Source organism: Notamacropus eugenii, chromosome 2, assembly GCF_028372415.1.
Source record: "Notamacropus eugenii isolate mMacEug1 chromosome 2, mMacEug1.pri_v2, whole genome shotgun sequence".
NCBI classification, from domain to species: Eukaryota; Metazoa; Chordata; class Mammalia; order Diprotodontia; family Macropodidae; genus Notamacropus; species Notamacropus eugenii.
The window spans coordinates 262,172,830-262,187,131 of NC_092873.1; the positions used below are offsets into that span (position 1 = coordinate 262,172,830).

A 14,302-nucleotide genomic window follows, 5' to 3' on the forward strand; every position below is an offset into this window, starting at 1 on the left:
TTTCCCAATTACATTTCAATCTGGTTCTAGTCGCCTTATGAGTATTTTGGGCAGGGTGTTTGAGACTTCTGCTTTAGGCTATTGGGCAATGAACTTGTCTTTGATTCCTGACAAAATTATAAAACCCATCGTTCACATGATGGTTTATGAATATTTAGAAAAGGAAGTGGTAATCACTAAGACCCAGCTAACAGGCTTCATGAAGAACAGGTTGTGCCAGACTAACTTCATTTCCTTTTTTTTTTTTTTTGGTAGGGTTACTAGACCGGTAGATCACAGCAATATGGTAGTATCAAATTTTTGGGTTTTAACAAGGCACTTAACAATGTGTCTCCTGCTATCCTCATAGACAGGATGGAAAGATAGGACCTAGTTAATCTTGCTAATGGGAAGATTTCATAGGACCACAGATTTAGAAAGAGAAGGGACCTTGAAAGAACATCTTGTCAAATCTTCTTCTGTAAAATCTGTCATTTTGCAGATGAGGAAATGAGACCAAGAAAGGTTTGTTCTAACTGAATGACTGGACTCAACAAATGGTGATTGATAGATTGATGTTAACCTGGAAGGGAAATCTCTAGCAAAGTGCCTTTATGTCCTGAGATCAATATTCTTTTATCAGTGACTTATATGAAGGTATGGGTGGCATGTATCAAATTTGTAGGTAACATGAAGTTAGGAGAGAAAGCTAATATGTTTAATAGTAAACCTGGAATTCACAGAGAGCTTGAAAGGCTAGAAATATGAGCTGAACCTCATAAGATTAAACTTAATAGGGAAAATGTAATGTCCTAAACTTAAGTTTGAATTATCAACTATATAGGATGCTCCAAAAGTCTTATTGCGGCTTTAACATCTCAAAGCTTATTAATAGCTATTTGAGTTTTAAAGGGCAGGTAGGTGGTACAGTGGATAGAGTGCAGAGCCTGAAGTTAGGAAGACTAATTTTCCTGAGTTCAAATCTTGTCCCAGACACTTCTAGCTGTGCAACCCTGGGCAATTCATTTAACTCTGTCTGCCTCAGTTTTCTCATCTGTAAAATGAGCTGGAGAAAGAAATGGCAAACTACTCCAGCATCTCTGCCAAGAAAATCCCAAATGGGGTCATGAAGAGTCAGACACAGATGAAAAACGACTGAACAACAAAATGGTGGCTCTATTGATGGCATAGATTTGACTTGGTCACCTTTCAAATCCCTTCTGAGATTCTGTCACTCTCCTCATTTTGATTCTAGTGTCCTGACTCCCCAAATAGCATTATTCTCATTGTGTACTTAATAAGGCCCAAATACATATCAGTCACCACCACTAACACACCACCATTATCATCCTCCTCCTCCTCATTCCCCCAATTCCCATCATAGCCATCTGAAAGTATTCTCATGCCTATGTTGTTCTTCCTTCTCATCTTTGCCTCTTAGAAGCCCTTATTTCTCTCAAGAATCAGTTTAAGTAAGCAGAGCCAAGAGAGTAGAGAAAAGGCAGGGACTTGCCTGAGTCCTACCAAATTCCCCTTCAGACAACTTTAAAAACTGCTTCAAAATGAATTCTGGAGCTGCAAAACTTACAAAAGTACCAGGTGAAACAATTTTCCAACCCAAGACAACTTAGAAAGTTGGTAAGAAAGGTCTTTCCCACTGGGGTGAGAATGGAATTTAGTTCAGCACAGGCTGGGACCCAGAAAACCAGCAGCAGCAGAATGTAGGGGTAACTGAATCAACTGTGGCAGAACTCTCAATCCACTGATGGTAAGAGGAACTGGTCAGAAGGAGATTACAGGAGTCTCTTTGCTGGCACTGGGCACAGTGCATTGCCCCTATGCATATCTGGGTCACAGTTCCATGGCTAGGAGAAGCACCAGCATGCCATAGCTTGTAGCCACAGGACAGCAGGACCCTTGTCACATCTTCAGGGCTGAAAACAGTACTTGTGGTCACTCACAGACCAGAGCACTGGCAAGGAGAGCAATAAACACATCTCTCCTTATCTCATACCACTCTGGAAGAACTAAAAACTCCCAGAACTATCTCTGAAAAATAGTTACATAAAAAAACCTAAAGCTAGGGACCATGCCCCCTTCTACCCCAGGAGCAGAGCTTTTTTTTTTTTTTTTTTAACATCAAGTTAACATTAACAGAGGTTTTTAATTAGCATCAAGTTAAAAATCAAGAAATAGTTTGGAAAAATGAGCAAACAACAAGAAAAAGAACCTGATTATAAAAAGTTACTATAGTGATAGGGGACATGAAAACACAAACTCAGAAGACAACCACATCAAAATCCTTAAAGAAAATGCAAATTCAGCTCAGTCCCAAAAAGAATTTTTGGAATAGATTAAAAAGTGTTTTAAAAACCAACAATAGAAGCAGAGGAAAAATTGGTAAAAGAAATGAGAATGATGCTAGAAAATCATGAAAAAAAGAGCCAACAACTTGGTAAGGGAGGCACAGAAAATAATGGAGAAAATAATACTTTAAAAAACAGAATTGGTCAAATGGCAAAAGAGGCATAAAATCCACTGAACAGAAGAATTCCTTAAAAAAGTAGAATTGGTCAAATGAAAAAGGAGGTACAAAAGCTCACTGAAGAGAATAATTCCTTAAAAATTAGAATTGTGCAAGAGGAAGTTCATGATTCCATGAAACTCCAAGAAACAATAAAGCAAAATCAAAAGAATGATAAAATAGAAGAAAATATGAAATATCTCATTGAGGAACTGACCTAGAAAGTAGATTCAGGAGAGATAATTTAAGATATTTTAAGATAATTCAAGAATTATTGGACTACTTTAAAACCATGATAAAAAAAGCCAAGATGTCATGTTTCAAGAAATTATCAAGGAAAATTACACTGATATCTAGAACCAAAGGATAAAATAGCTATTAAAAGAATGCACTGATCATCTCCTGAAAAGAGATCCCCCAATGAAAACTCCCAGGAATATTCTAGCCAAATTTCAGAGCTTCCTCGTCAAGGAGAAAATATTGCAAATAGCCAGAAAGAAATAATTCAAATATTTGTGGAGCCACAGTCAGGTTAATACAAGGTTAGCAGCTTCTAACATTAAAGGATCAGAGGAATTGCGATGTGGTACTCTGGAGGGCAAAGGAGCTAAGATTACAACCAAGAATCACCTACACAACAAAATTGGGTATAATTTTTCAGGAGAAAAAAGATAGATATCCAATGAAATAGAAGTCTTCCAAGTATTCCTGATGAAAAGACCAGAGCTGAATAGAAAATTTGACTTTTAAAGACAAAACTCAAGAAGCTTGTAAAAACTAACCAGTAAAGAGAAATCGTAAGGGATTCAGTAAAGTTAAACTGTTTACATTCCTACATGGAAAGATGATACTTATAAATCCTAAGAACTTTCTCATTATTAGGGCAATTAGAACGTAGGCATAGATAGAGGGCATGGGTGTAAATTCAATATGATGATGTCTATGTAAATCAAATTAAGGAATGAGAAAGAGGAATGCAATGGGAGAAGGGTAAAAGGAAAGGTAGAATGAGATAAATTATCTCACATAAAAGAGGCACAAAGGAGCTTTTATAGTAGAGGGGAAGATGGAGGATGTGAGAACGAGCACTTGAACCTTACCCTTATTGGAATTGGCTCAAAGTGGGAACAACATACACACTCAGTTGGGTATAGAAATTTATCTTACACTTTAGGAAAGTAGGAGAGAAGATGAATAAAAGAAGGGAGGGTGGATTGGGGGAGGTGGCAGTCAGAAGAGAAGCACTTTTAAGGATGGACTGTGTAAAAGCGGGGAGAGAGAGAAAGAGAGAGAGAGAGAGAGAGAGACAGAGACAGAGAGAGAGACAGAGAGACAGAGAGACAGAGAGACAGAGAGATGGAGGGGAAGGATGGAGGGAAGTACATGATAATCACAAAATATTGTACATAGTAACAGCTATGATTGTATGATGATTAATTGTAAATGACTTAGCTATTCTCAGCAAGACAATGATCCAAGACAATTCTGAAAGACTTATGATGAAAAATGCTCTCCATCTCCAGAGAAAAAAACTGATAGCATCTGAATGGATTCTCCGCTAATAGAATATATAGACCTTGAGGGAAAGAATTATTTCACTTTTGTCTTTGTATCCCCAGACCCTATCATAGTGCCTGACAAATAGTAAATGGTTAATACATGTTTATTGACTGCCTAGTAGAGGATAGGGCAAAGAGAACCAGATCAGTGGGGATATGCATTCCAATAATTTACCAGTCAGAAATTGGGAAATTCTCCCATGAAATGCCATCTGAAGATGTTCTAGGACGGTAACCTCCTAGTTTCAACTCCACCTGTTACAGACTTGGGAGAATTCTGGCTTCAGATTCATAAGAGTAATAACTAAAAACAAGAATAATAACTAATATTTATATAGCACTTCTTCTGTTATCATTTGTCCTTTGTTTTTGAAGAGGACTATGACATCAGGGAGGTGATTCTGTGATGTGCATATAACTGTCAAGAACTTTGACATAACTTTGTTGTTATTGTTGAGTTGTTTCAGTCATGTCTGATGCTTTGTGACCCCATTTGGGGTTTTCTTGGCAAAGACACTAGAGTTGTTTGACATTTCCTTCTCTAGCTCATTTTACAGATGAGGAAACTGAGGAAATTAAAACATGGCTAAAAAACTTATCTATACTCATAAAGGGAGTAAGTGATAGAAGCAAGATTTGTACCCAACTCTGCTAAAACCAAAGTCAGTGATCCCAACGCCTTATTCCCCACTTTGCTGTAGGGTTCTTATTCCCTTACTCCCCACTCTACTTATTAATCACTCATTCATATTTATAGCTCCATTGATGGCTAGTACCATCTATTCTCAATAAATAGTTGTTGAATTAAATTGAATGGCTCTCTTATTTTAAGAATATTTACACACAGAAAAGCCAAGTTATCAGTGGTGCCTGGGTTTTTATTTTCCATCACTAAGAAGATGGGTAGATGGTAATAATTATTGTCAGGTAATATATGGAGCTTTTCAAAGAATTTTAGAATCATTGCATTCAACATGTAACTTCTAAGAAGAATCGAGACCTATCCCACAAACCAAAATTAAATGTTAACATGAAAAATATTTGCATCTGAAATTGAAATTGTGAAGTTGACCTAGTTACACGTCTATCTTTTCCTCCCCCACCTTATTTGTTACCTTTTTATGATCAGAGGTATGAGACTTGAAGGGATAAAACTTGTGGTGTAGTTCACCACACTATCTTGTTTGCTGGGTGTAAAAATGAGAGAGAAATCACATGAGGCTTTAGATGAGAAAGGAGACCCAAAAAGGAGCCCCAAGTAAAGCTATCATTTTCACAGCATAAATTCAAAAGTTTGGTAACTGAGAAAACATCCATTTATGTGTTAGCACTGGTTGAGAAGAGTCTTAAGTTTTATTAGAAGATCTCTGTGGAAGCAAGTCATACCTAAAGACAGCATTTTTTGTTGGTAAGTAATACTTTTTATTTCTCTTTCCTCATGAGATTTTTGGGGGGTACTATATTATTTTAATACCACTTTTTGGCCAAGTATATCATGTAAATTTATAGTTTGAAGTATACCAGTCAGCCAATGATATTTATTGAGTACCTAGTCTATTATTAGACAACATTGGGGAGGGGGATATATATATATATGTATGTATATATACATATATACATATGCATATTCATACACACATATGCATACATATAAGCACATACACACACACACATATATATGTAAAACAAAAGGCCAACATGTTTTGGATAGAATGCTGAATTGCATTCATTAGACTCAGATTCTAGCTGCGACTTTCCTGCTCACCAACTGATAAGTCACTTGTCCTTTTCTACCCTATAAAATGAAGTTGGAATAGATCATTAAGTTTGCTATTAAAAAGGGAAATGGGGTCCCTTGAAAGGTGGTGGGTTTCCTGTCCCTGGAGGTCTTCAAGCAATAGTTGGTTAACTGCTTGTCAGGCATGTTGGAGGGAGGGTTTTTTTTTTGAGGATGAGTTGGAATACGTGACCACTGAAATTTGGTTGGTCTTTTGGATACAGTGATTCTTTGTTAGTTAAGTTAAGACTCTTGGCTCGCTCTACATTCTAGGAATCTACAATTTCATGTGGTCTCTGTCCTCAAGAACCTAATTTAGATAGACAGGGCTAAAATATGTGATAGAGATTTGAGAATATCTATAAAGAAATGTATAAGCTGATACAAATTAAAACAGGGGCAACTTTGTATATTGGTATATCTATATCTATATCTATATCTATATCTATATCTATCTATATCTATCTATCTATCTATCTATCTATCTATCTATCTATCTATCTATATATATATACATATATGGGCTGTGATGAGAAATTGCTTAACCCTAATTTCCTGTGGCACATATACACAATCTCCTTGCTTAATAATCACATCTTTTGATAGAATAGAGATGCTGAGGGATGTGGGATAAAGCAATGATCATGCCAGAGTGGGGCTGATCATGGAAAGAGTCGCAGTTGTGGGGACTTCTGAGCTGAGTTTTCAAAGAGGGGAGAGATGGGAGCTGGCAGCAAGCAGAAAGGAGGGCACTACAGGTAAGCAGAACAAAATGCCAGCAGCAAATCGGGTGGAGGATGAAAAATTTGTTAGGCTGGCAGAAGTTAAGAAAGAATATGTGGAAAATAGTAAAAAAAAATCAGGGAAGATATTGATGCAAAGAGCATGAAAGAGCACAGTGAAGAGGATATATAAACAATGGACATTTTCATTGGGCTTTGAGGTTCGCAGTGTTATGTGTGCATCATCTCGTTTGAGTCTCATAACAATCCTCTAAGGTAAAAAATCAGTTTCTCCCCTTTACAGTCGATGAAACTGAGGCTCATAGAGGATAAATGTCTGTTCAGTCTTATGAAATTAGTAAATTTTGAAAGTGGGATTGAAACCCAAGTCTTTTCTGGTTTTAATTCCAGAATTTTTTTCACTTCCCACAGATCCTATGGAGCTATATCCATAGGTAGTTATAAATCAACCTAAATGGTTAACATTCCTACTGAAAAGAACTCATACTGCTATAATTCAACAAGGCCTGGAAAAAGAAATGCTTAAGATGGCAGGCTCTATCTCCTCACTGAAATGTAAGAAAACACGATTCATCAACTGAAGGGTCTGTAGGTATCTGAAAAAAAAGCCCCCCAAATGGGCAGCAGTTGGCTTTGTCATTTCAGCAAATGGGATTAATAGAGAGACATTAGTGGCCATTGTGTTACTTTGGCTATTTATTTAATTTAGTTAGAAAGATTACAATATGGCATCAGAGGTGATCTGGTTTAGCCAACATGAGAATTATTTCAGAATTTAGACCTTGCTCCTGAAGGATCTCATATTCCTATATTAAGGCTGACATCTGAATTAACATTATTTTTTTAGAACTAAACATTATAATTCACCATTCCTTTGCAGTATTCACTATTTAAAAAAATAAAAGAGAATATAGCCAAACTGAATAGATAAGAGTATATTTTTTCAATAAGATTTTCAAGTAGTAGTTAGGTCCCTTAGTACAATACACATCTACTTACTCAATTGAGTATTTATATTTGACTGCTTCCAAAGCTAGCATACATTTATACCTCATTTATTTTCTTCCTTTAACCAACTTTTAGTGACAGCAATGTGGGATAAATCTTGTATAAATTGTATCTCCCACTCCTCCAATATAGTATAAGCTTCTTGAGGGTGGAAACAGTTTTTTCTTGTGTTAGAATCTCTTTTGCCTAGCAGAATGTTTGGAACTCAGAAGACAATAGATGCCTGGTGAATTGGAGTGAATTGAACTGAGAGGCAAAAAGAATAGATATAGTATCTAACACCAAAATCATATTTTTTACTTAATCTTTCCAAGATCCAGAATAGAAACACTTTTTATCACAAGAATACTTCAGCTCCCTCAAAGATAGCCAAAAGAGATAGCAAGAAAAAGGGAGGCGAAGCACATTTTTTATGGTATATATATGGTAAAAATAGGTGACACATTGTCCATGCACTGGTACCCATATACTTTACTCAAGATAGAAAACCTCAAATCCTGAATCAGAATCTGTTGACTCTTACTTGGAAAACCGTTTTAATAAGCTTGGCTTCTTTGGTGTCCTGGCCAATAACAGATCTGAGGCAACCAATGAAATGGAACAGGGGGACAAGACATATTGATCAGAGCCAGAGTTAACAGCTGACAATCTGATCAGGAGAGAGAAAAGAGATAAAAACTGAGAAAGCTGGCACAAGGACTCAGAACTCATATCAGGTTAGGGAAATTAATTGTGAAGCTACTATATACACCTCAATAGTGTATAGGACACTGTGTGCACCTTAAAATACCTTTTTTACTAGAAAAAAAAGCTTACCAAGCATTAATTTCAGCTCTTAAAAAGGATAACTTCAGTTTTTGGAAAAATTTATATGTAGGATAACTAATTTTCTGACTGTCAGGAAAGAAGGCATAAATGCATTCAATTAAAATGAGACCATAAGTTACAGATCTATATCAGCGGAGGCAGTTTCTATACTGGGAGTTCCTTCTCACTGATGAAATCATGGGTCCATGTCACACTATCTTTCCCTGCCAAAGTATTAGTGGTGATCCAGAACCTAAGTCCAAAAAGAATCACCATCAAAATTCTAAGTCAGAGCTATTGGGACAACTGTTTTAAAAAGTATTTTCTTTCTTTACTTTTTTTTTTTTTGCTTTTTCCCTTATTATTTATTTTCAGATAATATAGAACATGGCAGTAAGGCAGAGTACTTGAAGAGGGAGAAGGAATTAAACAAAGGAAGGAAGACACAGACAATGGAAAAAAAAGGAGGGGCATGTAGAAGGGGATCTCAGCATACTAGAATGGAGCAAATAAAATGGAGGAAATCAATTAGTCAGTTCACAACTATTTATTAAGCACTTATATTCTTGGCATGATGCTGAGCATAGGGAATACAAAGATAGGCAAAAGGAGCATTGATTCTAATGATCTAAATAAATACATACAACACATATACAAAGGAAATGTAGGGTAATCTGAAAGGGGAAAGCATTGACAGCTGGGGGAACAGTAGAAGAAGGAGGTGGAGGGTAGCCATGGAAAGTGATCGAGTAGGCACAACAAAGCAGAAAGGTGACAGATAACATCTTGTTAGAACAAGGGAAACAGGAAAAATTAGAATCTAGAGTATGAGTTAAATTACTTTGGTCAGCACCAGCCCAAAGGGTAAAGTGTAATTTGTGGCAATGCTTTCCAAACTCTTTCTCCAGCTGGCTTCATCCTTTCCAGGAACTCAGTGTTGAGAGTCCTCTACCTAATGTTTCTCCCCCCCCAAAAAAGTATTTTGGTAAATGATTAATACCTGGTGGTAATGCTGGTAATCTTAATGTGATTAGTGTAGATACCTCTGGAAGAAGCACATATTATTGTGGAAGGAGCAGAGGACTGAGAGTTGGGTTTTAGTCTTTTTTTCTCCCATTTACCACCTGTTTGACCCTGAATAACTCCCTTAATGTCTCTGTTTTCATTTGTAAAATGAAGGAATTGAACTAGGTGGTCCTTAAGGTGATTTCTTCTAGCTCTGGTAATCTATATAACATGAAAGACTTGTTAATATAGAGCCATAAGAAGGGTAAGGAAAGTACTGGTCTTGTGGATGAGATGTGAACCCACATACTCACATACATACATATATGCATGCCTATATATATGTATATACATACATGTGTATATGTATGCTAGACAAAACACACACATAAAACCCCTTCACAACCTGGTCCCAACCTATCTTTCTAGCCTTATCATTCAGTAGTATCCTTCATTTACTCTATAGTACAGCTAAACTGGCTTTCTCCATATTCCTCATACATCTCTAAATTTATCTCTGAATTCCATGTCAGGCTCTGTTCTTTCCTCACTGTTGACTCATAGAATCTCTGAGGTTCTAGACTAAGCTTTAGCACCACTTTCCACATAAAGCCATTGCTCACTCTCTACCCCCAGTCCCAGAAAATTCTAGTGTCTTCCTTTTCTTCTTTGTATGTAAGTAAATGGGGAATGTATATATATATATATGTATATATATAACACACATGCAAATTCACATATTTTGCAATTTATACATATGTGTATATATGCATGTTGTATGTACATACATGTATATCTGTATGTATATAGTGACTATCTTCCTGGGTGGAATGTAAACTCCTTGAGAGCAGTGATTGCTTCATTTTTTGTTTCTGTATCCCCAAAGCCTAGGGCAGTACCTGACACATAGTAGATGCTTTTAATTAATTCTTGTTGATTGGTTGACCATTCAATTGACTGTTTACTCTGTCTCAGCCCTATGGCTATAGCCTTAAGTCATTCATTAATAAATAACCATTCTATATCATGTAGGTAGCACCTCAAATGACTTTGTCATTTATACAAAATGAAAATGGAAACCCTGAAAGTTTATGAAATTTGGGTCACTAAGGAGTGCAATGAGTCAGTGGAAGGTCTGGGAATAAAATTACTAACTCAATCTATGACTTTAACCTCACATTATTAGTAACTGAGGTTACCAGCTCTTTGCAGCTGCAAGTTGAGATTTTTTTTCTCACATATCTTCATCTGTAGGTTTTGAAAATATCAAAGCTTGACAAATGTCTACGATTGAGGGTTTCAAGAAAGAAAAGAGAATTGTGTGGCTATGCCATTTCATACTAGTAGATACACAGATGCTTGACAGTAGCTAAAAATCACTGTCTTTGTCTCTGTAGTTTCCCTGGCATAGCTTAATACTTTATTGGAAGCTAAGGCTTCTTTGGGCTTATCATCAGCTGGAGCACACTGCAGACTCAGCAAAGAAGCCTCCATTCATTCATCCACGTGACTCCTCATGTAGGCCCTTCTAGAACGTGGGCAGATGCTTCTTTATTAATGTTTTAAGAAATTTTAAGGATATTCTTTGCCTCCTGAGGTTGAAGGACCAGAGGCCTCTTCTGACAAAATTCAGAGTTGTTCTGTTGCATTCCCAAACTAGAAAGATATATAATATATATATCATATAACGTATAACACATAATTGTATAATAAATATTATATATTGGATCTGGTGTCTCTCAGGGTAATATGGTACAGGTGAAAGAACATTAGCTATTATTATTAATTATTGACCTTCAATTGTTCCAGTTGTGTCTGACTTTTTGTGACTTCATTTGGGTTTTCTTGGCAATGATACTGGAGTAGTTTACCATTTCCTTCTCTGGCTCATTTTAGAGATGAGGAAACAGGCAAACAGGGTTAAGTGGCTTTCTCAGGGTCACACAGATATTAGGTATCTGAGGTTAGATTTGAACTAGGGAGGATGAGTCTTCTTGACTCCAGACCCAGCACTCTATCTATTGCATCATCTATTATGTCCAAGACATTGTGCTGTGTATAAGAAGATATAAAAATGAAAAATACAGTCCTGATCCTCTTGGAGCTACAGTATGATAGAAAATTTCTGAATAGGAAAGTGATCTTTATCAGGGCAATGGGCTTAATTATTATCTCTAAGCAGAAGGTCCTCAGATCTCTTTGACCAGACTTATGCTCATCCTTCGTTGCTGAAGAAGACCATGCCGTCGGAGAAATGATGACGTGACTTGCACTTGACTTTGTTTTAAGTGAGTGAGGGCTATGCAAGGTCACATTTCTCCTCTGGAACCATCTGAATCCAGTGACCAGATATTTATCAGGATGACTTGAGATGACCCAGGATCAACTGGGAGAGCTTGGCCCCCTTCAGGCACTCACTTAGGGTGAGGTAACCTCCATTCATTGAATAGGCCTGTTTAAGAATTAGCCAGGGGATGGCCCCTTTAATGAGGCAAAGAAAAAGAAAGATATTAGGCTGGGAGGCAGACAGAAACAGTTACTATTGATAATCACTCTTAAGCCAAGAGGATCCAGAAGAGAGACCTTAGGCAGAGGCCTAGTGTTATCCAATGTAGGAGCTTCCAAGTGCAGTAGGTTTAAGGTTTTGTGAAGGGAAAGGCAAGGCAAGGCAAGGCAAGGCAAGAAAAGGCAGGGCAAGGCAGGGCAAGGCAAGGCAAGGCAAAGCAAGGCAAGGCAAGTCAAGGCAAGGAAAGGCAAGGAAAGGAAAGGAATCTAGTCAGTAAAACCCAAGTTAACTGGGCATCTTCTGGCAATCCAAATTTACCTTCCTTTGAAGAGGAGAAGGAAGGTCACCAGACTTATTCTATCTCCTGAGCTCCAGTTTCTCATCATCACATGCTTATCTTATTGGAGTTTTTCCAACTGGATGTGTTGTAGGGATCTCAACCTCATTATGTCCAAAACAGAGCTTACTGTATTTCTACTAAGACACCTACCCTTCTTCCAAACTTCCCTATTTTCACCGAGTGCACCACGGTCTTCCAGTGACTCAGGCTTGCACCTCTGACGTCATGATTGGTTCCTCATTCTCCCACATGTCCAAGTGATTGCAAAATTTTGCGATTTCTATGTTCACAACAATATCTCTCTCTTTTTTTTCCATTCATGTAGAAAGTGAGCACTCAGCTTCAGACCTTTACCTCATGTCTAGATTATTTCAAGAGTTGATTAGGCTCTCTGCTTCAAGAATCTCCCTACTCCATCATCCACACCATTGCTAAAGATCTATTTCTAAAGCACAGGTCTAAAAATACCACTTCTCCGCTTATTAAAATCTAGTGTTTCCTTGTTACCTCTAGGACTGAATATCTAAGGCCTTTTAACACCAGGTTGGCCTAACTTTCTAGGTTTTTTGCACATTATTCCCTTTCATGTGTTCCATAGTTCAGTCAAACTGACCTTGCTAATTATCACATATGAGATTCTATGTTCCAGAGCTGTGCCTTTACAGAGACTCTTCCACACACCTGCAAGGCATCCCCTTCTCCCTTTTGGGAACCCTTGCTGTTGTTCAGTCATTAGGTTGTAACTGAATTTTTGTTATCTCATGTGGGACTTTCCTGCAAAGATGTTGGAGTGGTTTGCTATTTCTTTCTCCACTGGCTACTCTAGTTTACTTTAAAGCTCAGCTGTAGGGCTGCCTCCAATATGACTCCCTTTTCTGATCTTCTCAACTGCTAGTGCTTCTCAGTGTTGCTATTCCCCTGCCCCAGATTTCTCTGAGGGATTTATGTATATATTCTGTTAAAACTTATATATAGACACGTCGTCTCTCCAATAGATTACAAATATTTTGAATGTAGGAATTTTCTCATTTTTGCCTTTATATCCCCAGTGCCCAGATCATAGTAGACCCTTAATAAATGTGTATTGTCTATTTATTTTGATGTACATTAGTTCCTATAAGCATTATCGTGTGTTTCTGGATTCATCTTTATAATTTTTTGTGGAGCAATAATATTTCATTAAATTAATTCGCTCATATTTGTTTAGGCATTCCCCAAATAAATGGGCACAAATTTTCCTTCCAATTTTTTGTCATTACCAAAAATATTGCTGTAAAAATTTAAAATATAAATCTGCATAATCCTTCAGAACTATATATACACATCATTAATTTGATGGTTATAACTCAAGATTTCTTCAACTTCAACATTCCACTGACTCTATGGAAACTTGGGTAATGCTACTTTGAAACCCTTGTCCAACAAGATGTCTTAAATATGAATATTTAAAATTTAAGATTCTGTGAAAAATAGAAACATATATTATGTTAAGTATATAATATTATGCTAAATATATAAAATTCTGTGAAAATGTAATAACATAAACTTGTTAGAAGATCTTTTTATTGTTAATTCAATTCAATAAACATTTATTAAACACCTTCTAGTGCAATGCACAGTGCTAAGCTCTGGGGATACAAAAAGAGGCAAAAGAAAATCCCTGCCCTCAAGGAGCTTAGAATTTAAATTAATTTAATTACCAATTAAATTAATTTCAAGTAAAGTCTAAAACAAGGGTGCATATGCTCATCAATGACATTTTCCCCTGTCATAAAGGAAGTCCATCACAGAGTCCTGTAAATATTCCTGTTTGCAGATGATATCATATTGATTTCCTGTAGCCTGAGGACTCTGCTCAGTCTTCTAATACCATCCATAATCCATATATCCTGAACAGATATTATTGATCGACAATGATGTAGGCCCAGAACTGAATGGGAGGAAGGGAGTGGGTTGGGTTGCCATAGAAATTGCTTAATAATTTTGGTTATACCAAGTTTCTCCCTAAGAAAAAAAAGTTCATTTTGTTTAACTCCAATATACTTCATTGATGC

General features: G+C 36.8%; 1 protein-coding gene across 1 annotated transcript in view; it reads left to right on the forward strand.

The window, feature by feature from the left end:
- Positions 1-5,243: 5,243 nt before the first annotated feature.
- Positions 5,244-14,302, forward strand: part of CCR6 (C-C motif chemokine receptor 6) — a 37,316-nt gene continuing 28,257 nt past the window's right edge. The window contains exon 1 of the mRNA XM_072643874.1: positions 5,244-5,470. The gene's annotated coding sequence lies outside the window, so the exon portion shown is untranslated. The remainder of the gene's footprint in view (positions 5,471-14,302) is intronic.